Source organism: Mastomys coucha, unplaced genomic scaffold (genome assembly GCF_008632895.1).
Source record: "Mastomys coucha isolate ucsf_1 unplaced genomic scaffold, UCSF_Mcou_1 pScaffold2, whole genome shotgun sequence".
In the NCBI taxonomy this organism is placed as follows: Eukaryota; Metazoa; Chordata; class Mammalia; order Rodentia; family Muridae; genus Mastomys; species Mastomys coucha.
Window position 1 is genome coordinate 596,066 of NW_022196902.1, and position 26,911 is coordinate 622,976.

The 26,911-nt window shown below is 41.6% G+C and overlaps 1 long non-coding RNA gene across 1 annotated transcript; it reads left to right on the plus strand.

Moving 5' to 3' along the window:
* The first annotated feature begins 4 nt into the window (after positions 1 to 4).
* On the plus strand, positions 5 to 26,911 carry LOC116097746. Its single transcript, XR_004121543.1, has 4 exons — positions 5 to 362; positions 764 to 876; positions 2,534 to 2,634; positions 26,880 to 26,911. It is a non-coding gene; the product is annotated as an uncharacterized LOC116097746 (long non-coding RNA).

The window sequence follows — 26,911 nt, forward strand, 5'->3', positions numbered from 1 at the left end:
TGGAGTGTGGTGCACGCTCTTAGCTCACTGGGTGAGTAATGTCTAATTGGTAGCAGGTTGCCAGGCTCTCCCCAAGCCCAGTATACATGCTGAGACAGTGACCAGTGCTACAGTGCAAGGGGTGCTGAGACTCAGGCTAGACTCCTTACCAGAACTCCAGACTCAGTTTCCCTCTGGTATTTCTTCATAGCCTTTCTTCCATGATGAGATGTTTGAGGCACTTAAAGCTTTCTTAATTATTCCCCCAAGAATAGCTTGGAGCATGCATCTCACAAGCTCTTCTTTGAGAAATCAAGATAACAACAACAACAACAACAACAACAACAACAACAACAAAAGCAACATAGTCTCTGTGGAAAAAGGTAGGACACTAGTACCCTGTCCCAAATCACATTTTGTCCTTATCTTTCTCTACTAGATACCGGACAAGCAAATATTTATTTCCTGGTGTCTCCTTTGCAACCGAGAGTGGCAATTTAACGCTTTACAGTTTAACGTGACAAAATGAAATCGGAGCTAACGACTCTCCTCTGCCTTTGAGATCAGTCCCCTGTCTCTGTCGTTATTTTAATGTTTTTATATGATTTGTATGTTTTTATAAGGTTTTTATATGATATTTTGTGATGTATACATACTAGCCCTATCCAGTCATTCCCCCAAATGATAGATTGTTGTCATTTCCTCTCATAATTCAACAATGTCATGATGAGCATCCTATTTCAATGAACATTCTCAACCTTGTGTATTGGTGCCTTTCTTACAGGACTGAATCTCAAATATTGGATAACTGGTCAGAACATACATGTACTTAAATTTCCAAAGATATTGAAAGTTTTTAAAAAATATAAAGAGTGATCCCCTTCTCAATAGCTATATGTAAGTGGACTTATCTTTCTGCTTTAACGATGGCTCTTCTCAAGTTTTTCCATTCTATTGAGTAAAAATAGGTTATTAGGATGTTTAAATTTCCATTTCCCTGCCTCTTTTTAAAGATTTGTTGACCGGGCAGACATAGGGTTCACTATGGCATTTTCATAATACTTGGTTTTTATTTGCTCTTGTTCCACATGCCCCTTCTCTGTGCCATTTCCTCTTGTTGGGCCTCCAGTGGCTCACTTCTGCTTTCGTGCCACATATACTTGATAAAGATTCCTATCAGCCTCCTTTCTCTAAACCCTCTTAAAACTTCTTCTCCTTTTATGGCTCCCTTTGTAGTTTCATGACCTGCACACATACAGAAATAAATAAATAGACAAGCAAACAAATAACTGAAATCTAGATGGTAGGAGAAAAAAAACCCACAGCATTTATCTTTCTGTGCCTGGCTTATTTCATTTAATATCCAGTCCCATGTGTTTCCTGCAAATGTGATTTCATTTTTATTTATGGCTGAATAAACTTCCTTGTGTATATGTGTATATACACTATATATATATATATACACATACATATGTATATATATATATATATTCATCTGTTGATAAATAGCTAGCCCATCTTTTTATTTTTAAGTTAGTGTTAATAGTACTGCAATAATTGTGAATGTGCAGGTATCTCTGTTAGGTAGATTCTAGGTACATCCTAGCTCTATAGGTAGGCTGTAGGTATTTGGCTAGATACTCAGAATGGCTGCACAATACAATAGTTCAGTTTTCCGTCTTTTGAGGAACCTCCATACTGACTTCCATAGTGGCTGTGCACTGCAGTTTACGTCCCTACCAGCAATATGGATAAAGATTCCTCTTTGCACACATCTTGGCCTCATATGTTATCTCTGTTTCCTTGATGTTAAGTGGAGTCCGGGGCAAGGTAGAGTCTCAAAATAATTTTAATGTTATGTTTCCTGATGACTAGTGATGTTGAATGCTTTTCCTAATATTTCCTGTTCATATGTGTTTCTTTCTTTTATTTTTAAGGACTGTCTATTCAGTTCACTAGCTTGTGGTTGGTTACAAGACTTTTTTGTGAGGGACCATTTGATTTTTGTAGTTCCTTACATACTCTAGATATCTCCTCTCCTGACTGAAGAACAGTTAGCAAAGATTTCTTCTATCTTGTAAACTGTCACTATTTTCTTTGCTTTTTAGTTTCATGTAATCCCATTTTTTTTTTCATTTCTGGGGTTATTTCCTGTCCTACTGAAGTTCTCAGAAGGTAACAAGGACAGTTGTTTATTTATTTAAACCAATTTCTACGATCAGATATATCTGTTTTCCTTTCTGACTTTTGGGATCATTGTCTTAATCCATTTAAGAAACTTAGTTTCTGAACTCCATGTCATAGTTTAGAAGCAGGTTTCTTTGGGATATCTGAATCACCAAATATCCACTTTAAAGAAACTGAGAGTGGCAAAGAAATATTTGCAAGAAAAGAAAAGAAAAGAAAAAAGAGAAGAAAATATAACTGTAGTCAGGAGTATTATAGAATGATATTAAGAGTTCTGGAGCTGTATTGTTAAAGATGCCTCATACTTGAGTCATAGAACATGGTGAAATCAAGCTGATACTAACAGAACTCTATCTCTCCTCTACAGAGTACATATGCTTGAAGGCGCTATGTTCACTACTAGAAGAGAAAAATAATCATCAATATTACCCTCTGTGAACCCTAAGAGCTGTAATAATGACCAACCTGGTAAGATATGCTCAGTTGTGCTACAGTGGCAGGAATACCATGGGAACAACCAACCACTTTCTGAATGGCTTGAAGCCAAGTTCACAACATAAAACTCATGCCTGTCACTGTCACAGGCCCTAGAAGAGAACCTACTATTATTATGTGAAATGATAGGATTAAACAGACTTCAAATTAGTTAGCATTACATCCATGAATTAGTGTATTCCTCAACTCTCATCCGAGGAGTGTATGATTTACACAGATATCACTTCTGGTGAAGATGTGGAGAATAAGAGACTGGAATGCTCATTGTCTTAGTTAGGGTTTTACTGCTGTGAACAGATACCATGACCAAGGCAAGTCTTATAAAGACAATATTTAACTGGGGCTGTCTTACAGGTTCAGAGGTTCAGTCCATTATCATCAAAGAAGGAACACGACAGGGTCGAGGCCAGCATGGTGCAGGAGGAGCTGAGAATTCTACATCTTCATCTGAAAACTGTTAGCAGAATATTGGCTTCCAGGCAGCTAGGATGAGGGTCTTAAAGCCCACACTCACAGTGACACACTTATTCCAACAGGGCCATACCTTCTAATAGTGCCACTCCCTGGGCCGAACATCAACAAACCATCACACTCATTCCTCAATGAGACATACCTCGTTCCCTGTTCTTTCTAGTGTGCAGGGATCATTGCAGAAGAGGCAGCAGAAAAATTTAAGAGCTAGAAGCAGTGAATGACTGAAAAGAAACACAAGTTTCTGGACACAGCAGGGTAGTGGTACATATGAACTCTCAGTGCTTGTGACACTCAAGTTTCAAGACCTGTGAAACTCAAGTCAGAACAAATCTCAGCATGGAGAGGGGAGGTGGACACAAAATCCCACCCATAGTGAAGGAGCTATTGGCAATGGCAAGCTGCTGGGAGAGGGAGAGCCCATTTTCTTAAAGAGTGTGGCCACTGGTAGGCAAACCACACTCTGGTGAATACTGGCATGCCCAGAGTGTATGGGCAGCACAAATTGGTCTTGCTGAATTTTGGAAAATGAGGACATGGAGTTGGATGGGTAGAGAGGTGCTGTGGATCTGGGAGGAGCTGAGGGAGGGCAGATGAATATGATCAAAAACTTTATGAGATTCTAAAAAAAAAATTGTTTTAAAAATTTTACAGTTGGGTAGTCACCAAGACTACCCACTTTCTAAGTAGGAGTTTTAGGTGAACAACTGGAGACTTACTTAGGTTAGATTATTGGCTGAATATTTGTGTCTCTGCCAAATTCATGTGATGCCAGATGTGACTGTATTTGGACAAAGAGCCACAAGGAATCAATTAAGTTAAATGGAGTGGGCATCTGGTCCAGCAGGATTCATATCCTTCTAAGAAGATAACCAGGGCCTCCACAAACACAGAGGCAAGGCTATATAAGCATCCAGCAAGCTCAGTACAGGCTTACAGAAGAAGTTTCAGATTAAAATAGAATTATCTAGCATCTTAGCATCCAGTCTTCCAAACTTCAAGAAAATAAGTGTCTGTTGTTTAAGCCAACGAGCCTGTTGCATTCTATTAAGGCAGCTGGAGCAGCCTTATGCAAAGTCTGATTGAGTACTGACATCCAATGTATGGGTCCATGAAGGTATTTTGATCTAAATTAAATTATATTTCTCTATTCCCTTCCAACTAAATTTGCTCTAGGTCAGAACTTGGGAGACTGGAGTGGCCAGGAGTAGGGAAGTGGGCTTAAGGAGCCAATGTTTCCCTTTCAGAAGACTGCTGGGTTCCTCTTGCCCCAAGCATAAGAGAACATGAATCTAGAAGTCATGAGGTCAAGTCAACCACATCCTCATGACAGCAATAAAGCATAGGAAAGTTATAGTTATGAAATCTTGTTCATACTATCTGAATGGAAATTTGCCTTGTTTCATCTATGGCTTTTCTTACCTGCAGATCTCCTGTTCCAGGGCACTGACAAGTGATATACAAATATCAGGTATTCTATGATCTAGGAAAATGGAGCTTTGACCCCAGCCTGCCCTGGAAAGCCAACCCCTTTATCTATAGCAAAACAGCCCAGGAAGCCAGACTGCTATAGGTCAGACTTACAGGAAGCCAGCCTTCTATACATCAGACTCACAGGAAAACCAGCCTGCTATCTCTGGTAACAACCAAGGAGCTAAGCCACAACCCTGTAAGCGTCAGCTCCAGACGGCCAAGACTTGATTAATAAGAAACAACTTCCCTAATCTTTGTTTCTGCTTTCAATTTAAAACCAATTAAAGAAAGCCATATATGTAGCCCTAGCCAATTACAGATGATGTGGCCATCTAGTCCCACCAGCTTCAGTGCCCCAAGTTCAACAGCCCCCAATCAATCAGGTCCATCAGAAACCTTCCCTTTTCCCCAGTAAAGTTTGCCTATATCTGTTACAGCCTTTGAGTCTGTCAAAATGTAAATGCTGGTGGTGGATTACCATGCCCCTCATCTCTGAACACATAGCTTTGCATTTCTTGTTTAGCTGGTGTCCATTTCTTTCCACACTGACTTCAGGGTTGATTTGGAAGAGCCCTTAATTGTGCTCTGAAACATTTTCTATTATATTTATGATAAAGACAGTTTTCTTGTATGATGGAAAGGTAGTTAAGGGCACTTCATAGGGCATGGGGGAATATCCATGCTAAATTTGGATGGAGATAGAAGTTAATCCTTGGCCTGAAGTACAGGAATACTCAGGCCCCAGAAAGAGAAACTACTCCCTTCTCCTGACTCATAGGAACTTTGAGTACAACCCAGGATCCCAGGTCCTTGGAGTGATGGTCCCATTATCTTTCACCCTATGTCACTTTTGCAAATCTATTTGTAGTGACTTAGTCCTATGTTCCACTGAGCATGGCAGCTTGGCCTCCAGGTTGTTCCTCTGAGGACTGGGCACACAGTCTAGGTGGTTGTTTTGCTCCAGCTGTAGGAGAAGCATGAGGAACTTCAAAGGAAGCTCTTTGGGGGCTGATCTTGGCAGTCCTGCTGTTTTGAAAGACAACAGGGCAGTGGGAAAGAGGGGATTTCATTTCTTGGGAGCCTCTCTACTCAGTTCTGGAAACAAGAGTATCAAGTGCACAGGGAAGAACCGTTTGAACCAGTTCTTTATCTGCCTGCTTAGGAACAAGGCTTTGTACAAAAACAAAAACATCAATCAAGAAACTTGTGGCTCAGTATTCTTCCCTGGTTTGCTTTTCAGTAAGAGTTTTTTCCTCTTAAAGTTCAATATTGCTGATTGATTAAAGTTCATTTCAGTGAATTTAGAAATTGTAAGGTGTCTACCATGATCCTGAACTCATCTTCACTAACAAAGTAGTTCAATGGAAAAGAAAGATTCCAAGCTGACATTTCTTGTTCGGTGGTTTATTTTCTTTCATAGTAGATAGCTTGCCAGGGTTTAACCCATGTGGATAACAGTACTCAATAAGGCTCAAAAAGAATTGTTTTGATTGGCCAGACTTGCACAGGGTTGGCCAGTGATGAAACAATCCAGAGTCACAAGATTCAGGAAGAGTGGAGTCAACACAGACCCAATCTACCAATCTAATGTTTTCTTGTCTATAAGATATAGATCAGGTAGTTGCATGGACTGGAGATTTTGGGTCCAGTTTTATCCAGTGTAGACTGGAAATCACAGTCCCTTGTTTTGTGTGTCTCTGACTCAGAAAAATTGTTTGAGATTGCATAGTCATCTGTTATAGACAACTAGCAGACCTTGTAGGGGAGGGGGTGCTGGGAGAAGTTGATAAACATGACTGATGAGAGAAATTGATGTCCACTGAGTGGTGTTTGCTAGTCCAGCAGACACAAAGTAGAAGAAGTTGTGTAAAGCAAGCATTTGTTTCGAATTAGAGTCATAACTCAACTCTCAGCCCTGCCCCAGGTGGTCCTCTTAGCCCATGCCAGATGCCACCCCTAGGTTCTCAGTTTGGCCTGGTGATTGACATCTCTGGATGTCTACTTGGCCACTCTAATTAACCAGTCACCCTCTCTGAATTTTCCCTTCCACCTCTGATCTCTTCCCTGTGCTCCTTCCATCCTTATACTCTTTCTGTATCTGACCAAGAACCTGCTTCCCTTGAACAAACCTTTGTCAACTTTTCCTTTTCAGACCAGTCCTCAAGCCTGGTCCTTAAGCCTGACTTTGGTCTACTGTCTTAGTTGGGGTTTCTAGTCCTACACAAACATTATGACCAAGAAGCAAGTTGGGGTGGAAAGGGTTTATTCAGCTTACTTCCACAATGCTGTTCATCACCAAAGGAAGTCAGGACTGGAACTCAAGCAGGTCAGGAAGCAGGAGCTGACACAGAGGCCATGGAGTGATGTTCCTTGCTGGCTTGCTTCTCCTGGCTTGCTCAGTCTGCTCTCTTATAGAACCCAAGACTTCCAGCCCAGGGATGGCACCACAATGGGCCCTCCCCCCTTGATCACTAATTGAGAACATGCCTAACAGCTGGATCTCATGGAGGCATTTCCTCACCTGAAGCTCCTTTCTCTGTGATAACTCTAGCTTGTGTCAAGATGACACACAAAACCAGCCAGTACATCTGCTAAGCCTACTTTCAGTAGAGAATTGTGCTTAGTCAGTATACAGAGAACCCCCCTAAGCCTTACTAGTCTCTCATTAAGCCTTGATACTTAACAACTTTCTTTTTACTAATTTTCTATCCATTCATTCTTTCTGCCTGTTGGCTATAAATGGCCACTTCTCCCAATAGTGTCTAGGGCTGAGATCAACCAGTCTTCCCTACTGCATAAGTCTTGAATAAACCCCTTGCCAATTGAACACATGTTGACATAATTTTTCATTAGTATTTCCCTGCCACATGGAATTCTTTTTTCCCATAAGCCCTCCATCCTCTTCTTGGGAGAAATACCGTGTTGGGTGCTGGAGGCAGATCTCAGGCATGTAAGAGACATAATTCCTTATATCTTACATGCTTCTCATGCACTCTCAAAAACTATTAGCACTTAAATCTGTCTTAATTTTTACAGTTGGCTTCCTTGAATTAGGACTCCAAAAATACACACATGATATATGTATATAGTTGATATATTTCTCAAGTGTCTGTTAAGCTAGTTCCACTTCCTCATGCTATTCATGCCATTTATTTATTGAAGAAACCAAGTCACTTATGTTATAGAATGTACCACCTTCTAGATATGGCCATTCCCATCATAGTGATATCACAACATAGCACTCATTCCAAATATTTCTTGTAACTCAGTTGGATCTAGATGCTTGATTAGATTTAAGTGCAACCTTTTCAGTGGGAAAACTTCATGGGAGAAGGAGCTTGTCCTTAACTTGCTCATATCCAGAAGTATATAATTTCTCTCTTCCTTATGAATTTCCAGCTATTCAAGATGGGAGAAAACATGCTGATTTTAATGCAAGTTAATATAGCTTTTTGCATGTGACAAAAAGAATAGAACTTTGGAGCCTGACAGGCTTGTGACAGGTTGGACTGTGGGACCCTGTGAAGCCAGCATGGCTGTCACAATATTATTTTTGTTATTGTTGTTCCTCTTCTTCGTCTTTCCTCCCCTCCCCTTCCCCCTCCTCCCCTCCTTTTCCTTCTCCCCTCCCCTTCCCTCTCCCTGCTCTTTCTTCCTTTTCTTTCCCCTCCTTCTTCTGCTAAGGCCTCATGCATCTTAGGATGGCCTCACACGCACTATGTAACTGAGAATTGCCACGAACTTTAGATCTTCCTAAGTGTTGGATCAATCTAACACTGAGTCAGGGTTACAGACATACACTATGAGTTCCAATGCTATTAGGAATTGAACTTAGGGCTCTGTGCATGCTAGGCATGCTATAAATATATTTGAGCTTTTTTTCTGGGGTGTAGTGAAATCACCTGTAAAGAATGACCTTTTTGATCTTATTTTAACGATTGTTAGATGGGCCAAGAAGACTGTTGCAGGACTATTTGTGTCACTGCAGAAATGAGACCCTTTGATTTTTCTACCCTGTGGATTATACAGATTGTGAATTTGTTTGGTGGCCCCTGTGATCCTTGGGGATGGTTCTTTCTCAGTCACTAAGAGTTTTCTCACACATAGATGAGCAGGTCCCTCTCCTGCATACTCAGGGGCCTTTCTCAGAACTTTGGACTTCTTGGTGAGGTTCTCTTTTCTCTTCGACTCTCCTGTGTACTCTGTCCTCTTTTTTTTTGCTCCGGACTCTCAGCTTCATCTTAATTTATGTCTCTTGGGCTCCACCTCATCCAAATCTGTGGCCTCTTTCTGTAATGTCACCTGGAAAGAAAAGACTGAAAATTCAGACAATTACAGGACACTGACTCCATTCCTGCTCATCTATTTCTAAGCAAGCTTTTTGTTTTCATTACTCAACATGTAATGTCTTAGAAACTATTGCTTCATGTATTTTGCTACAGTTTTAATTATTTCACGCAGGAGAGAGCAGTATATTTCTCTATTTTGGGCAGAATTCAAAACCCCTATGGTTTTGGTAGTCTAGTCCCTACTAACAGAAATCCTTACTGTCATTCCTCATTAGGTGGTTGATATCCTCTATGAACTTAGTGTATTTTCTTTTGTTTAGGCTTTGTTTAATTTTTCTTATGAAATACTCTTGGTTATTGATGTAGAGACCTTCTAGCTATTGTTTTAGAGTTATTCCTAAGTATTCAGTTTTTAAAACTTCATTTCTGGTAGCCCTTATTGTTTCTAGAAAGTCTATATTTCTCTTCTCGTATCAATTCCATTGAATTTGAAGAAATTCTTTGTAATTTTTTTCCCTATGTCTGATTAACAGTCGTGAATTAATAAGAGCTTACACAGAATCTGAATATACAGGACAAGGAGTATTCTGGATGAAAAACACTTGAAGGGGAGGAGCAAGGGGAAAAGCATATTTAGTGGGAGTGAGGTGAGGCAGGGAAAGGAAGGTGTCCCATGGACCTTCTCCTATGCTTTGCATTGTCTTCTTGGAGATGTTGTGGAAAGATGCTGCTAGAAAGACTCTGGTCATTATCAAGTTTAAACTTCATTTGAAGTATCTTACCTTTACCCCATGTTTGATTTTTCTCAGCATTTTTGGTATCCAACACTGTCTTCATTTTTATATGTATATGTGTATATGTATGTGTATATATATATATGTACAAATATATATATGTGTGTGTATACACACACACACACACAGATATATATATATATATATATATATATATATATATATATATATATATATATATTTGAGACAGGGTTTCTCTGTATAGCCCTGGCTGTCCTGGAACTCACTCTGTAGACCAGGCTGGCCTGGAACTCAGAAATCTGCCTGCCTCTGCCTCCCAAGTGCTGGGATTAAAGGCATGTGCCACCACTGCCCAGCCGTTTTTATATTTTTATAAGGATAATTTTATACCCTTACTAATGCTATTTCCACCCTACTGGAGGTTTGCCTCTCTCCTAGTTGAAGTTATTTACTTTAAGGCCTATCTGTAAGCACTTCTGAATCCTCAAGACCATAATGACCCTTAGTTATAGGGGCTGTAGCATTTACATAGGTACTGTGGTACATAGGGCCATAGTCCTGGTTTGGTAAGTGCTATTCTCATCTCTCTGGCTGAACATCTTTTCTTCTAGGGAAAGACTGTTGTTTTGTCTTATTTGGGGCTAAAAAGAGATAAGCATGCCATGAATATGTTCTTTTGTGACCACCCTGGAAGGATGAAACCCATTTATTTGACTGATGTGGCTTTCTATTACCAAGATTATCTTGTGTCTTTGTCTTGAATTCATTTCAGGTGGTTGAAAGCCCTTTGGAACAGTGTCTGATTTTGTTTCCTTAGCTGTGCCATGGGATGCTGGCTCTATGTGTCTTTTCAGTATGAGCAATGTCCAAAAAGTCACTGCATTGCGTCAGTTGGGCAGACTGGCTATGGTCCAGAACCACACTTTGGTTGCATCAGTGTGGCTAGAGAGGCGTCAACTGAGAGTGTGCCTTTCCCCTGGTGTGCACAGAGCTGTCAACGACACAACTGGCCTATTGCAAGGTGGCACCTGGAATATCTGGTCAGGCTCTCGACATGTAATTGCTAGGATTTAAAACTGTGTGTTGCTCCTGACTCAGCCTGGTGGCTTTTCCTAGAAACAGCTATGTCCAAGCATCTTGATCCTAAGATTTCTGGGCACTGTGACTTCTTCCTTTATCTGCAGGGAAATTGGATGAGCTGTACTTTTCTTTCTCTAGGACACCCTCTTTCCCATGCCTTTTGGTTTTGACTCTTGTAGTTGTCGTTGTGATAACAATGTCTACCCCCAGAGAGTCCCCATGAAGACTTGAAGACTGCAGACTTGGAATTTTATGTTTTCTGCAGTGGGCATAGTTTCCAAGGGCTTTTAATGTATACTATGCATTTTCTTCATGAAAATTCCATGCATGTTCTTCAAGTTCTTCTGTGAGATAATTGAGGTAAGACAAAACAATGAAGGAACCACACACACACACACACACACACACACACACACACACACACACACAACTGGGTTGCTTTCTTTAGAAGATTCAGGCTTGGGGGAGTCAAAGACGACAGAATAAGGCTTCACTATGCCCCACCCCGGCCCAGTCTGTGACCTGACACACTTGGAGCAGACTTTCACAGTTTCTGACCTCGTAAGGGTAAGAAGCCCGGATGGCAAAGACCCAAATGCATACACTTCTATCTCAGGAGTTTTTAATTTTCATTTCCAGGGTATACTATACTTTTTTAAAACTACATTTTCTTTTTTACCAGCTTGATAATGCTTCTTTAAAAAAAAATGTTTACCGTATCTTTCAGGGGGACTCAACTCTTTACATTCATGTTGCCCTCAATTAAATCACGTATCCAGCTGTCATTCTGTTACCCCGCATTTGATGCTGATAAAAGGTGAAGTTTAAGCCTTCCCAGGAATCAGGCGCTAGATCAGGGCTGTTTCCAACAACTCAAAGTGAACGGTGCTGGGAGCTTGTGCACTTTAAATTCATTAAGCTGGCGAATCCCTTCCCTCTGGTAATGACGACCGCCACAGGTAGTGAAATTACTGTGTGGATCTCCCGGAAGTCTGTGGTAGCGTAGCGTCCTCTCACCTAGCTTTGCAGAGGGGTTCTTATTATAAAATTTCCCTGGAACTAGGAGGAAACCAAGTGAGTGCTTTATCATCTGGGTTCTGAAATGAAACCTCTTGGGGAGAAAAGGCTTGAACCTTGGCAGGCAGCGGGGCCCCCTTCTCGGGCCCCCGGGGAGGGGATTTGCTGCTCACAGATAAGATTTGACATAGTTCAACACTGTCAACATGCCATGGTGTAAATGCAATGCCCTTCTCTAACTTTGCCTGGAAAAGCAGCTTTCAGGACACCGACTTTCCTTCCCCAGTCACAGCGGCTAGAGCGTCTTTCCTCATAATTGCCACTCCGACACTGGTCTTTAAAGATGTCAGTCAATGCAGGACAGGCTTCATGTGAGGTACAGTTTAATCACTATGGGTGGACGTGTTTACAACTCTATGCTATTCTAAGCATGAATTTATATAAATACTATATAGAGACATATCTGTAGGAAATAAGTATTTGTCATTTGAAGGTTAGATAGCTTACAATATAGGTTACATTGTAATTATAACATAATATAATTAGGTTAGAGTATAATAACAGTAGCTCCAGAACACTTGGATAAAAGGAATGCGTTAAAGCGTCACTGCATTGGTTTTTCACTTGGCTTTATTGGCTGTTCATATAATTATTTGTTTGTCCACTCATCTGAGTCTTATGCACCCATCAGTCCTGGGTGAGGGAGGCATTCCGTGAAAAGGTTTTTGTAGCCATACATTAGGCAGAAAACCATCACATATATGGGCTTATGGATTAGGCATTTTACACTGTTTTGGTTGGCAAATGCATTAAAAGATTTTATTGAGGTCTAATACATGTACAGTATAATTCATTAATCTTAAGTATGTAATCTGATGACTTAATATAATTTAAAATCAGATAATAGTTGTAAATGAAGATTAATTCATCTTAAGTGTATACTTTGGTAGCTCAATGCATGCAATCATGTAATCATTGCTAAAGTAAAAAGGAACAACTTTATGGTCCTTTTTCAAAATCCTCTCCTTTGTAGTTAACCATTTTTATTGGCAGTGCCTCATCTGTGTCATCCATCATTCTACATTTTTCAAATCAGATTAAAAACATCTCTGCGTTCTAGTTGGAGTTATTTTCATATCGCACATTTATTTTATTGTTGTGTTCATTTTCTTTTCTTTTGTAACTTTGAATATATGCACAAAATATTGAAATATTTATCTTCAAGTTAATTAAAAACTTTATTATTTCTTGTGTGTACATAGCGGATCCACATGCCACAGCAGCCGTGTGGGAGTTAAGAGTGTAAATTGTAGGAGTCAATCCTTTCTTTCTACCACTTAGCATCAAATTCAGGTTCATCGAGCTTGATGGAAGCTACCCGCTGAGTCATCCCACAGGCTCCAAAATCTTTACTCCTTTAACCTTAAACCTTTAGCCTTGTCTTTACAAACTCCACTGGGTGAGGTATTCCTCTATCTGCTAATTCTTGCTTGTGGGCCATCTTCTTTCCACTCCTTACAAGCTTTGTGATGCTGGATTGGATGCAGACCATCAGGAACTTGAGTCGATGTTGTTGAGTGCTGGTTTTATTTCTTCTTTTTTATGAATGTTGAGGTCTTTCCAGGCAAACAGTTAAATTCCTTGTGATTCCTTTTACCTTTTAAACACTTCCTTTGAGTTCATTAGAGCAGCCCACAGCAGCCTTAACTTAAGGCTAATTGAGCTCCACCACTCTGCTGCCATTATTACTACTTTTGCTTGGAATGCTTATTTTCTAACAATATTGACAATTAGGGAACATTGTATTGATACAAATTTCTTTCTGGCTTGGAGCAGTTTGGTTATGACTATGTAGAGGTATTTTCCTATTTCTTGTACTCTGCCACACTACAAACCTGAGATCTGTGGATCACTCTATATTAAATCTGGAATATTTTTATTCTTCCTTTTTTCGTTAACTTTGGTTTTTCTGTTTCTACTCCACCCCCTTTCTGGACCTTGTTTACTGATGTATAATCAGATCACTGTTGCTCTGTTCAATTTGTTTTTTCCTGTATGCATTGTTTGAGAATAGATTCTAATGCTAGTAACACTAAGTTCAAGGTTACTGAACTTTTCCTGGCTAGCTTTACTTGTCAATCTGACACTAGAGCAGGGTTCTCAGCTACATTGCAGGGGGGCGCAGGGGTCAAATGACCCTTTCACAGGGGTTGCCCGAGAACATCTGAAAACACAGAAAAATTACAGTTAATGAAGTAGCAGTGAACATTTTTTTTTTGGTTGGGGGTCTCCACAACATGAAGAAAAAGTGTCCCAGCATTAGGAAGGTTAAGAACTGCTGGTCTAGAGCAATCTGAGAGGCAATTTTCCAACGAGGAACTAACCAGATCAGGTTGGCCTGTGGGCATGTCTGTGGAAGACTGTATTGATTGTTCACTGATACAGAAGGGTCTAGCCCACTCTGGGCAGCTCTACCCCTAGGCAGGTGGTCCCGAACTGTATAAGAAAGCCAGCAAAGCGTATGTCTTAGAGTGAGCAAGCTAGCAGGCAAGTGTTCTTCCCTGGTTTCTGCTTCAAGTTCATGTTTTGAGTTCTGCCCTCACTTCCCTCAGTGATGGTTTGTGACCTGGAAGTAAGGGTAAGCCAAATGAATTTCTTCAAATTGCTTTTGGTCAGAGAGTTATATCAGGAGCAATAGAAAAGAAGCTAGAACATTTGTATGTTTTTTTAAAATCCTCTTCAGTCTATTTTTGTTTTTACTTCAGATATAACTTTTGGGATTTCCCTTTATTTTTTTATAAACTCTTTTTCCTCACATGTTTTCCTATGTTCTGTTCATAATCAATAGTTTTTAATAAGTAGTTTGAAAGTCCTTGACTGCTTAATCCATTTCTGTCATTTTGGGAGTTTCTTCTTGTAGGCTAATTATTTTTACAGGTTACAGATTATTTGCATGCGTGGTAATTTTTGATCAAATACCAGACATGTAAGGGTGGGATGTTTCGTATTTCTTTAATGAGCCCAACACTCTGTAAAGCTGAACTTCTTATGGCAGGTAGCTACGCTTCTTGTAACTTTGTGTTTTGTTTTAAGCTGGTTTGGGACACAGGGATCTAACCTTTATTCTGAGGCAGTCTTTTAAAGCATGACCCTGCATCTCTGGAAGAGGGGGCTGCTCTCTGTTGTACCCTCATGAGAACTGGGACTATTTCCAACCTGGTATGATGTCTGGGAATTGTCTTTTACTGTTCTTTAGTGATGACCTTTTCAGGGAAGCCTTTTCCCTTTGTTGGGTTTCTGGAGAAGGTTCTAGAACACATTTTTGGAGCCCTCGATCTGCATGGCTCTTTCTTTCCAGATACTTACAGAAAAGTTAGCTTGGACTCCTAAAGATCTATCTTCTCTCTCTTTAATTTAGAAAGACTTTTGGGCTCTTACACCGAAGTCCAGAAAATTCCTGTTTGCAGAACACTTGACAAAGGCTGGGCCCTTTTCTCAGGAAGAATGATCTTGCACTGCCTGATGTACAAAGTCTGAAAATGGTTATTTCTCATGTTTTGCTTAGTGTTCTAGCTACCTGTGACTGGGTAGGAGTTCTGGATGCTCCTCTTGTAGAGCTGTTCTTCCAACATGAAACATTTCCTGGAGAGAAGAGGAAGCCCTCAAGACTCTGGAAACTAGTAACCTTTGCAAGGCTCAGAAAGTGCCCTGGATCCCAGGATTCACAAAGCTCTTCCCCAGAATTATAAAAACAGTAAACACTTACTTGGGATGGGGGATGGGGAGTCAGGAAGTGCCAGAGAGGCAGCTTTCAAGAATTATTTCTCAAGTTGAGGTGGGCTTTTATATCATACAGCTGGCTTTGAGTCACCCACAATCCTATAACCCACCTTTATCTATGACACCTTTAAGTGACCCTCAGAAAAACCACTGGTTCATTAAGCTAGACTTGGCTGGGATGCTGCTCTTTGTTCTATTCTCTGTGCACTGTCTACTATGAATAACATTTGTTCACATCTACCCAGAAAAAGTCATATAGTACCTTCCAATATAGTTTTTATTATTTAAAAGAATTATGTAATTTTCTATCGTTTTTCTGTGTGAGTGTGGTTCCCCTGCATGTATGTCTGTGCCCCACATGTGTAAAGTGCTTGTGGAGGACAAAAGAGGGCATTAGATCCCTTGGAACTAGAGTTGCCCAGGGGGATGCTGGGATGTGACTGAGGATTCACTGCAACAGCAACCAATGTTTTTAACCCATGAGCCATTTCTCTAGTCTCTTACATTATTTTGAGAGTGAATGTTATATCACCTGGTTTTACTTTGTAATCAAAATCTTACTATGTTATGAATTTGATTTCCATAAACAATATTATAATTACACTTAAGTCAGTGACTTTTTGCTTTAAAACACAGAGCCATTTAGGCAGTTAACACCTCAAATGTACTAAAATCTGCAGTCTAATAGCAAAATATACATAGGTATATATGTGTGTGTGTGTATATATATGTGTGTGTGTGTGTGTATATATATATATATATATATATATATATATATATATGTGTGTGTGTGTGTGTGAACAAAGCATTTGGCCTGATATTTACCTAAGAAATCTAAAGTTTATAGAATAGAAAATAAGACCTATTTTAGCATAATTAGAAAGAAGCTATATACATATTAGAAACTAAGAAAATGCAGGTGGTGGTGGTGCACACCTTTAATCCCAGCACTTGGGAAGCAGAGGCAGGCTGATTTCTGAGTTTGAGGCCAGCCTGGTCTACAGAGTGAGTTCCAGGACAGCCAGGGCTACATGGAGAAACCCTGTCTCAAAAAAAAAAAAAAAAAAGAAACTAAGAAAATAGACATTTTTGCTCTATGTTTTTTCTTGTTTGCTTCTGCATACCTTGTTTGATTGATTTAAATGATTTACTTACATGAATAGGCTCCATTAAAGGTTATTTCTTTTTTTATTAGATATTTTCTTTATTAATATGCCATATGATTTCTCCTTTCCCAGTTTCCCCTCAGGAAAACAACAACAACAACAAGAACAAACCCCTGTTGCCTCCCCTCCCTCTTCTTGTCACCCCACCTTCTCCCACTTATTGGCCCTGGCATTCCCCTACACTGGGGCACAGAACCTTCACAGGGCCAAGGGCCTCTCCTCCCATTGATGATCGACTTTCCAATCCTCTACTATACACATGCTGCCAGAACAATCAGTCCCACCATGTATAGTCCTTGGTTGGTGGTTGAATCCCTGGGAGCTCCGAGGGTACTAGTTAGTTCATATTGTTGTTCGTCCTAAGGGGCTGCAAACCCTTCAGCTCCTTCGGCCCTTTCTCTAAATCCTTCATTGGGGGGCTATTTCTTAACTGTAAATAATTGCCCGCCTACCCAGTACCTAAAAGTAAACCATTATAGAGCTAAAGGAGGTGGTAAGACTAATAACAAGATATACACTGGCAGTATTGAAATTGTAGCTAGTGTTGCATGGGTTAGGAAGGGGCCTATCAGACTTCCTATCCAAGCCTCAGGGTTTGCAACTTAGAGGCCCTGGAATGGCCCGCTAAGAGGTTCTCCAAAATGATCATGACATAGACTCTCCTTGCCATGAGTCCTTAGGGCACTAGCATTCATTCACTGAAGAGTTAATGATTTTGGTTTGGTGAGTCGCTTTCTGGCTGGGGTGGAAGATATATTTGGTCTTGGTGTGCTCAAAACCAGGATGCATTTTCCACAAAAGTCACTTACAAATGAGGGCAGGGAATGGCTGCGGACATGGAACACTGGTGCAGCTTTTACAAGAGGGTAGCTTAGCTTTTGAAGCTGGATGAGAAACCTGGTCTTTTAGACAATATGAATTTCCAATTTGGTGGAGGGGGGATCCTTGTTATTCTTAAATTCCTTATAAGAGTCCCTATAGTTACGAGGTTTCAGAATGCACAGGCAAGCCAACATCAGGCAAACAGAACTCATCAAAGCTTGAAAGTATTCACTAATGATCTAACCACTTGGGAAATGAATCCTTGGGCAGGCAATGCTCCCAGCTTAACACTGGGGGATTGCTCAGTTTCCTATGTCAAAGTCCTTTGTGGCTTGTCCCCTGCTGATGGTCAGATGTCACTGTACACTCAACAATTAAATACAAGATGGAAGTATTCACGAAGTTGAAGTTGAAGAATCACATCCATGTTTCTGCCAAACAAGAGTGTGGCAGTGCTAACCTGGTGAACAACTGAAGGAAGAGATTTTAGTACAGGTAAGGTCAGGTGGGACATAGCCCTACACCATAAAAACATTTAAAAGGAAGTACTGAGAAAACAAATACCATAGAATTATTTTTCTACTTTCTTTATGACCACACTGCAAAAGCCAAACACAGAAGTTAATGCACTATCCTGAACTTTATTTGAAAAAGATGACATTTCATGCAAATTATCTGTTTGAACTGTACGAAGGTATCATTTTGATTCAGCTGGGATTGCATTAAGTATAATATAAATGTATCATTTACAAATTTTTGTTTTATTATATAAGATAGTTCCTATAAAATGGAATATTTATATTTAGTTAATAAATGTTAATATTTAGTGTGAATTTTTGCTAAGGAATTGACTTATTTGCTCACATGTAAAAATTATGTTTATAGTATGCAACATGATGATTTTGGTATTTGCATGTGTTGTAGAATGCCCAACTCAAACCACAAGAGGTACATTATCTCACAGACTTATTTTTGGGTGGTGAGAACACTGAAAATGTATGCTCTGGGCAATATTCAAATCTGCTGTCTTAGCAACGTTTGTCATCCCTGCCACCTGGCAAAAAGCTGCTTAGCAAAGAAAGGTTCAAGTGTAACCCTGGATGGGAGCCTGAGGCAGGTGGTCACATTGTATCCATAGTCAGGAGCAAAGAGAGATCAATGCTGGGACTCAGCCAGTCCTCACAGACGTACCAAAGTGGGCATCCTAAGGGCGCATAAATCCAGTGAAGCTGACAATGAAGATTAGGCCTCCAGTGGGCAATCCATTGTTAGTAGCCTTGGCCACTACTCAATTCCGATGCTATAGCTTCTTATTAAAGAAGTTCATTACTTCAGCCCTTTAGTAAACTGGAGAAGGTAACTATTAAAGCAAGAGAACTTTAAGATGAGTATCTACCTATAATAGACCAGATGCCTCAAGGAACCTCTGGTTCTGACCCAACAGCACTTTCAGACCATTTTCATGGAGAGAAAAGAACAGTACTGAAGACCCTAGGATGGAAGTCTTCCCATGGTGGCCTCGGGATAACAGCACCAGCTAATCTTTCTCCTTTCCTTGTGTGCCTCCTCCCCATCCTGATTTCCTTTCCTTAGATGGGGTCCCCTCCATTCTGGTTCTGAGAAGAGTGGTTAGCAGTGACAGTCATCTAGGTAGTTGTTGCTGTTGGTCCTTCCATTTCCAAAACAGGAAACCAAATGTGAATCCCCATGCAACCATCTTGAGGTGCAAATGGAGTCCCTTGTCTTTTGTTTTGCGTCTCCAGGGATACACTGGAACCAAAGTTCTCCTCTTCTAAAATGATGCCTATGTTTCTTTTTCTATTTACTTTTCTCCCCACTCTCCTGCTTACTTATTCTGGAGGCCTTCTCAGTCCTAAGGGTCAGTCTTGACCTGCAGGCAGGTCAAAAATTGGAAAATCTTAATTTGTTAAGGCAGCCCCAGTGTTTGGATTATGGCCCCTCCAAAATGAAACTTCTTCGCTACTATGTGACTTTAATTTTTCAAGCCCTATTTTTAGTGATGATTCTGAAACATTTTAACCTCCCTTTTAGCCCACTACCCACCAGTAGTGGAAAAGAAAGGACACTTCGAGAAATGGACCTGTTTAAAAGGGTTCTTTGGAGCAAGTCCCATCTGCATTGTCAGAAAATCAGCAGTTCACTTCACAGGTCAGCAAAATGGCGATTCAATCCACTCACAAACACCCTACCCCTCTCTTCGTTTCTCTCTCTCTCTCTCTCTCTCTCTCTCTCTCTCTCTCTCTCTCTCTCTCTCTCTCTCTCTCTCTCTCTCTCTCTCTCTCTCTCTCTCTCTCTCTCTCTCTCTTCCCACACGTTTCTGGCTGTCCTTTCTTTCTCTCTCTATTTCTGTCCTTCTCTGTTCCCCCTTTTTATGCCCTTTCCAGGTCCTGCTCCCTTCCCCGACAATAAATCTTCTCTAAACCAGGTTACATGGCAGGTTTCCTTAGGCGGACACCTCAGCATGGGTCTGCCAAGTATTCCCTTCCTCCCAACTCTGCTGCATTATATTTCATAACAGTTATGAGTCAATGTAAATATCTTTTGTTTTCTGAAGGTATTAGGCAACCCCTGTGAAAGGTCCATTTTGATGCCCCCAAAGGGGTCTCGACACACAGGTTGAGAACCACTGTCTTAGAGCACTCTGCATGAAAAGCTACGCCTGGAGGGCCTGCAGCCTCTGCTCTACACTGTCTGATGTCATCTTTGTCCTGCCCACCTCCATCCTGTATCTACTGGGCACTGGAGTTGAGCCACTAGCTCCCTTTTTAACTTTAATGGTGGCATGTACCCTGGAACCTTTGGGCTTCCCTCAGACTAAGAGATTTAAGTTAGTTATATTAGATAACTTCTCAATAAAATGAGATCTAGGAAGGGGAAGGGCTCTTGGGATACTAATACAAAGACGCCTTTTGCTTCTCAGCAAAAGAAAAGGAAAAAAAAACAAACAAAAACAAACTAGGATCCAAAACTATTTCTGTAAGAGAGAAAAACAAAACAAAACAAAACAAACCCCACAGTAAGATCTTGGATCAGGGTGCCTACCACTGGCTGAGAATGGAGAGCAGGCTGCTTGAGCGACTCCCCTCTAAACTCCAGAACACTTCTGTGAAGTTTACCCATACTGGCTGAGAACTGTCACACACTCTTCCTGAATTGCTAAATAATAAACACTGTGATTTTTTTTTTTTTAATCTTTGGATCCATCTAAGTTCTTGGCTCATAACAGGAGTTCAGGGAATATTTGTTGAGTTAAAAAATGAAAACAAATGTCCTGACTTAATTGGATGGAGAACTCTACCCAAGGCAAAAGAAAAAAAAAACCCAAAAAACAAAAAAACAAAACAAACAAACAAAAATGGGAGTTGTGGGTGGAGCGGGGAGTGGTAAGGTTTGGCATGCCACAGGTAAACAGGAATGTTGGGAGTGGTGAATGTTGAATTTGTAGATGAATTAAAGCATTTGATAACCTTGTAAATAGGCTACTGTGTATTTATATAAATGGCACACTTAGCTTGTAGCTCGAAGGAGCTAAAATAACTGTGTGAAAAGGTAAAGAGTCCTTGGGCCGGATGCTTGTTTTGCCTACGTGGAAGTCAAACAACCAAGGAGACTGATTTTTTTTTTTTTTAAATTCTCTGAATTGAAGCTTTGTCCCATGACCTTGCACTGCGGTGCAAACGTCAACTCAGAGCACTGTTGACAGTTTCCAGGCTCCAGCCAGCGCTGCAGGCTGCTGTGTGAGGCGTGGATGGAGAGTGGAGCTAAGAAGCCTTACTGCGGGCTTAGTAACTAGCTGCCAACGCGACCCGCTGGAGTTTAGTCAACAGGGCTATTAGGTTAGTGTGTCCTCTCCCAGTACACTTCTCTATGTTTTTGTTTGTTTTGACACAGGAACAGGGTTTCAAGTAACCCTGGCTGCCCTCAAATTCGATATGTACCAGAGAATGACCTTGGTCCTTTTGTGTTATCTCCCAGCACTGGGTGATTGGCACAGCACAGCCACTCCTGCTTTTGATGTTACTGTCTCTTTAACTTAGAGACATTCTAGTTCATTAGTTATAGAAGAGATAGGGAGAGTTACATGTGTACATATGAACTATTTAAAGGCGTCTCGAAGTGGGGCAGGCGAGATGGCTCTGCAGTCTGCTTTCAATTTCCAGCATCCCATATAACTTATAACCGTAAACTTACAGAGGATCCAGCACCCTCCTCTAAACCTGTGCGGGTGCCAGCCACACACAAGTTATACAGACATACATACAGGCAAGATATCCGTACTAATAAAAAAAATACTAATTTTTTAAAAAATCCTGGAAGGTTAAACAATGCCTCCCAAAGATGTCCAGGCAGCAACCCCAGGCATCTGAATGCACCGTGGTGCATAGACGTGAGGATTCTGGTGGTGATTAGATTGAAGGTTTGAGACAGGAGCTCACCCTGAGTTATCGAGGAGCCCCAGTGTGAAAATGTGATCTATGTACAAGGGAGGCAGGGAGGAGAAACCAATGCAGCCTAGGGCAGGAACAGGGGTTACTATTGACGTTAAGTCCTGGCTCTGCCTTCCAGACCCATGCTCTCAGAAATAGAACTCAGACTCAAATTATATTTACAAATATTTTGGCCATATAGCTAGGCTCTACTCTGACTAGATCAAAACTAAAGATACCCATTTATTTTAACCTACATTTTGCCACATGGCTGTAATCAGGTACCATGCCTCTGTCTCCTCACCTCTTTTTGGGCTCCTTTCCCAGAATTCTTTCTCCTCCCGACGTCCCACTTCTATTTCCTGCCTAAGCCATAGGCCATTGGCTTTTTAATTAACAGGTGAGGCATCTGAACAATGCATTAGATGATCTCTCTACAGGTTAGGGACACAGAGACTGACTTGAAGATGGTGTGTTGATGGCCTCTGAGACAGAGGAAGAAGCCACATAGCATGAATGATCAGCAGTTTCTGGAAGTTTAAAAAGGGTTCTTTTTTGAACGTCTTAAAAACAAACAAACAAACAAACAAACAAAAACCCCGCAGCCTAGCAGCACCTTGATTTGAAGCTCTCTGAGCTGAGCACTAAGATACTTTGTATCACTTTGTGAGCAGCAGGAAACTGATACGAACTCTTTTAACTGCTTAGCAGAGAATTCTCTCTGTCAGCTGGATGAATAACGTCTAGAAGGAACACAATATATTTTAGCACTAGATAACATTACAAAGACAAAAGCCCTAAGCCTTTTCAATTATAATCCTCCCAGGAAAAAATACTTATTTATTTATTTGTGTGTGTGTGTGTGTGTGTGTGTGTGTGTATGTGCTATGGACTAGTTCTGTAGTCTAGAAGGAGTTCAAGTAATGGTTGGCAGGGTGTGTTTTCTCTGTTGTTGACTTTGTTTCCTGTGAGTCACTGTCCTCGAGTTTTGAAATCCTGCTTTGACAGGGTCTGTTTAGTTGGACTTAGGTGCTGTAATTCACTGATGCACTTTACTGAGCACAAGAAAAACACATATCAGGGTGTGCTATAATTGAGAGCAGAGGATGCTCCCATCTCTTCCCTTGGGCCCTGCTGGAAACACCCATTCGGATAAACACTCAGAGAGGGAGCCTTAAAAGCTTATCATTTCTTTCATAGAAACAAAAACATTTTCATAATTTAAAATAGCAACCCTGACCCATAGACATCCACAAGGCTGACTTATTTCTGGAAAACTCAGAGTGGTCTCAAAGCCTTTCCTGTTGAAAACTTTTACATGGGAAAACATATCAAAACCAATTCAAGACTCTGCCAGAATTTCCATTTCTTCCCAGTGTGATAAGGAAGAAGTTGTACCCACCAGCTCGATAAAAAACTGTTGAAGTGCCTAGAGAGAGCACCACAAAGCAGGGTGGATTCCTCCCCACTGAACAGTGGAAGGAAGGGAGGCACAATTTCACGGGCTGCTGACTTCAGAAGAATGGCCTTAGTGAAAGACATGGTCTCCTAGTAGAAAGGCTCCCAAAGCTTGGTTATCCCAGCAAGGTAGGAGCTTGGCAGAAGCAGAGAACTGGAAACTAAGACACTGTGGCTTCTGACAGGCCCCAGGCTCTCCTCCAGCTGTCTTCCGTTCAGCGGACAAAGTCCAGTTCCTTCACTTGCCATGTAACAATCTCTCACTTCACAGCTTAGTTGGGACTCGGTTTACCTCTTCTCTTACAGAGTCTCCCCTAAAAACTCCAGCACTAATGGTTAGAGTCAGAGTCCCTTCTAGCTGCAGGGATAGTACTCATGTTACAAAACAATGTTAGGTCAACCTATCTTCCCGAGCTTCTGTTGCTTAACGGAAGGTACCATGTCCCAACCACCTTGTATTCTCTGTGCCTTAGCAAAACGTGCCACATAAATGCTTATGAAATTTTGACTGACTGAATGAACTGTGAGCATTGTTTTGCTATTTTTAGAGCAGAGCTCTTTTCATTCTTTTTTCTTTGTCCTCTCTTCTCTTCCTCCTCTTCTTCCTCCTTCTCCCTTTCTCCTTTTGTTTCTTTGATTACAGTATGTGTGGTGGTTTGAATGAGAAATACCCGCCTCCATAGGCTCTCGGGCTTGTTCTTGGTCCCTGGATGGTGGTGCAGTTTGAGGATGCTATGGAACCTTTACAAGGTAAAGCCGTGCAGAGGGCTTTTAGAGTTTGTAGCCTAGCCCCGCTGCATTTGTTCTCTCTGCTTCTGTGTGTGGTTGGAGATTTGATCGCTCAGCTTTCTGCTCTGGCTGCCTGTGCCACGTTTCCCTGCCACCCCTCAGCCATCCCCACTGCCCCTATTATGAACTCTCCACTCTGGAATAGAAGACAAAGTCAGCTTTCTTCCTTAGTTCTTTTATATTGTGGTATTCTATCACAGCAACAGAAGTAGCTGAGGCAGCATGTCTTCAAGTGAGTACTGGAGGGGTCAGGGGCATGAGTGACACATGAAGAGTGTTGCACTGGGACCCTGAGACACCCCACCTCCTTAGCATCTTCACAAAGCCTGACAAATAAGGTCCCTGGCTCTAGCCACTTGTTCTCAACCTGTTCTCTCTAGGCAAATCCCAGGGTTCTTTTGATTGCCCTCTGGGAACATCAATGTCCCTGTGGTCATGTTCTTAGAACTTATAACAAATAACCCAGGCCAGGATGACTAAAACAGCAGAAGTTTACTCTTCCAGGCCTGAAGTCAGTGGGGCCATTCTTGCTCTGAAGGAAGAAAATGAGTTCTCGGCCTTGCTCTTAGCTTCTGCTGTCTGCTTATAGTCCTGGAGGAGCTTGGCTTGTGCCACATCTCTCCAATCTCTCCCTTTGTCTTTATTTTCTCTGTGTGTCTGTGTCTCCCCTCTTATAGACACTAGCTGTACTCTCTCCAGTGTGTCCGCATCCTAACTTACATTGTAATTATATCTGAAGACTCCATTTCTAAACAAGGTCACCTTCATAGTTTACAAGACTTTGACTCGCAAAATACTGTCTAGGGGATCATAGATCAATCCACATCAAGCCTTTCTCCAGAGAAACCCTCTCAGCTTGCTTAGCCTAGGATACATTTGAGGTGTTACCTGGCCCCAGTGACTATTTAGACAGCCGTGACTAAGGTGAAACACAAAAAGGGAAATGTATCACTTTTCCCTCCCATGGCAAAATGGTCAAGATAAATAATTTTCGCTGACTGAAAGCTTGTTTTGGAAATTTCCATCTATGGTCAAGACTGGGGTACAGTATCTATCACCTGTAGCAAGAAGTGAGGTTGCTTGCCTTACCTCATCCCTAACAAGGGAGGAGGGAGGGAGAGAGAGAGAGAGAGAGAGAGAGAGAGAGAGAGAGAGAGAGAGAGAGAGAGAGACCGAGAGACAGAGACAGAGACAGAGACAGAGAGACAGAGATGAAGGGGCCAAGGTCCCATAATCCTAGTTGAGGGCAGGCTGTCTAAGACCTAAGACCCTGCCAGAAGGCCACCACCTTACAAAGGCTCTACCACTGTCATATAGTGCAGTAGGCTGGAGACCAAGTCTCAGCAGTTGGGAGACACTCAATCCATAGCAGGAAGCACATTGAAAACAAGTCACTAGCCTCTGGGGACAGAAACCTAATAAACGTGGCTCTCACGGAGGCCCCAGAACAGGACTGCGGAATTCAGCAGGATCTGCGAGTAGAAGCCCACACTGCTCACTGAGGACAGAGGACAGACTTCACCGTGACTCAGAGTGTAACTATCTTTTTGAGAAAAAGTGACTTCCTGTCCCTATTCTCCAATCCCCAGTACACTCCCCGCCCCCACTCCCCCAGCCACTGTCGGCTTCCTCCTAATGGGGCTTTTCTAAATCACATTCTACCTTGTGACCTTTCAGCCGTTTATAACGCTGACATATCTTGGTGGAATTTCTCGGTTTGTGCGCTGATTTGGGCTGTGTGTCTGGCTCTCCTCAAAACTCGAAAGCCCTAGTGTGAGAGTAATGGGGCCGTTGGGAAGTGACAAGGGTTTGTGTGTAGGGGGCGCGGGTGTGGAAGTACAATTTATAGGGGACTCTTTAGCCTAAGCCACCTTCTCTGTTCAAAATGAGAGCACCTGAAGCTTAATTTCAGGAATGGAGATGCCCTAAGGCCGCCTTTTATTTTCTAGGATGTAGCTCCCACCAGATTAGGGACCTGGTAGAACTCAAACTGGGCAGCCTCTGCATCTATGAAGGTCTTAGATGGTGGGCAGGGCTATGCTGTCTCTCAGACAATGCAGGGTGGATGCCTTTGTGGAAGGAGAGGCTCCTAACATCCCTGTGCTCAGTCCCTATCCTCACACCAGAAAGCCAGGAGAGCAGTGGGTTTGTGTACTCTCGTTTGTTCATTTTTAAGCTGCTTCATGGTAAACGGAAGCTGCCCACACTGGACTCCTAGATCTTTGCTGAGTCTGTTCTAACTCAGAGATGTAGTGGCCCCTCCTCAGGCATAAAGAATCCTCTCTGCTCAAGTAGCTGACTTCGTAAGTACCACCAGGACTGCTTTCGAGTCTGGCAATGGATCAAAAATCTCTTTTCACCCTTTCCCAGAGCAAGCGTCTCTGGTATATTTTCAGTTGGCACGGTTAGCAGAACCCAATTGCATTTCTGGATCTGAAACAGCCAGAGGTAATTTTGGCAACCCACTCACCTTCCCTGGATCACAACTGCTTCTGTAGCTCACGCTGCCCAGGAAAGCTTGTTTACAGTTAAATCAGACACGGAAATTCAAGTTACATCCCAGAGAGGTAATAGGACACAGCTCTGCTGAATAGATGTATACATGCTTAAGTTGTTCACGGGGAAGAATTTTTAATCTGCTCATTTTAAAGAAAGCTCTTTGCATTGCAGGGCAGGTTCCATGTATTCCAGCCACACACCAC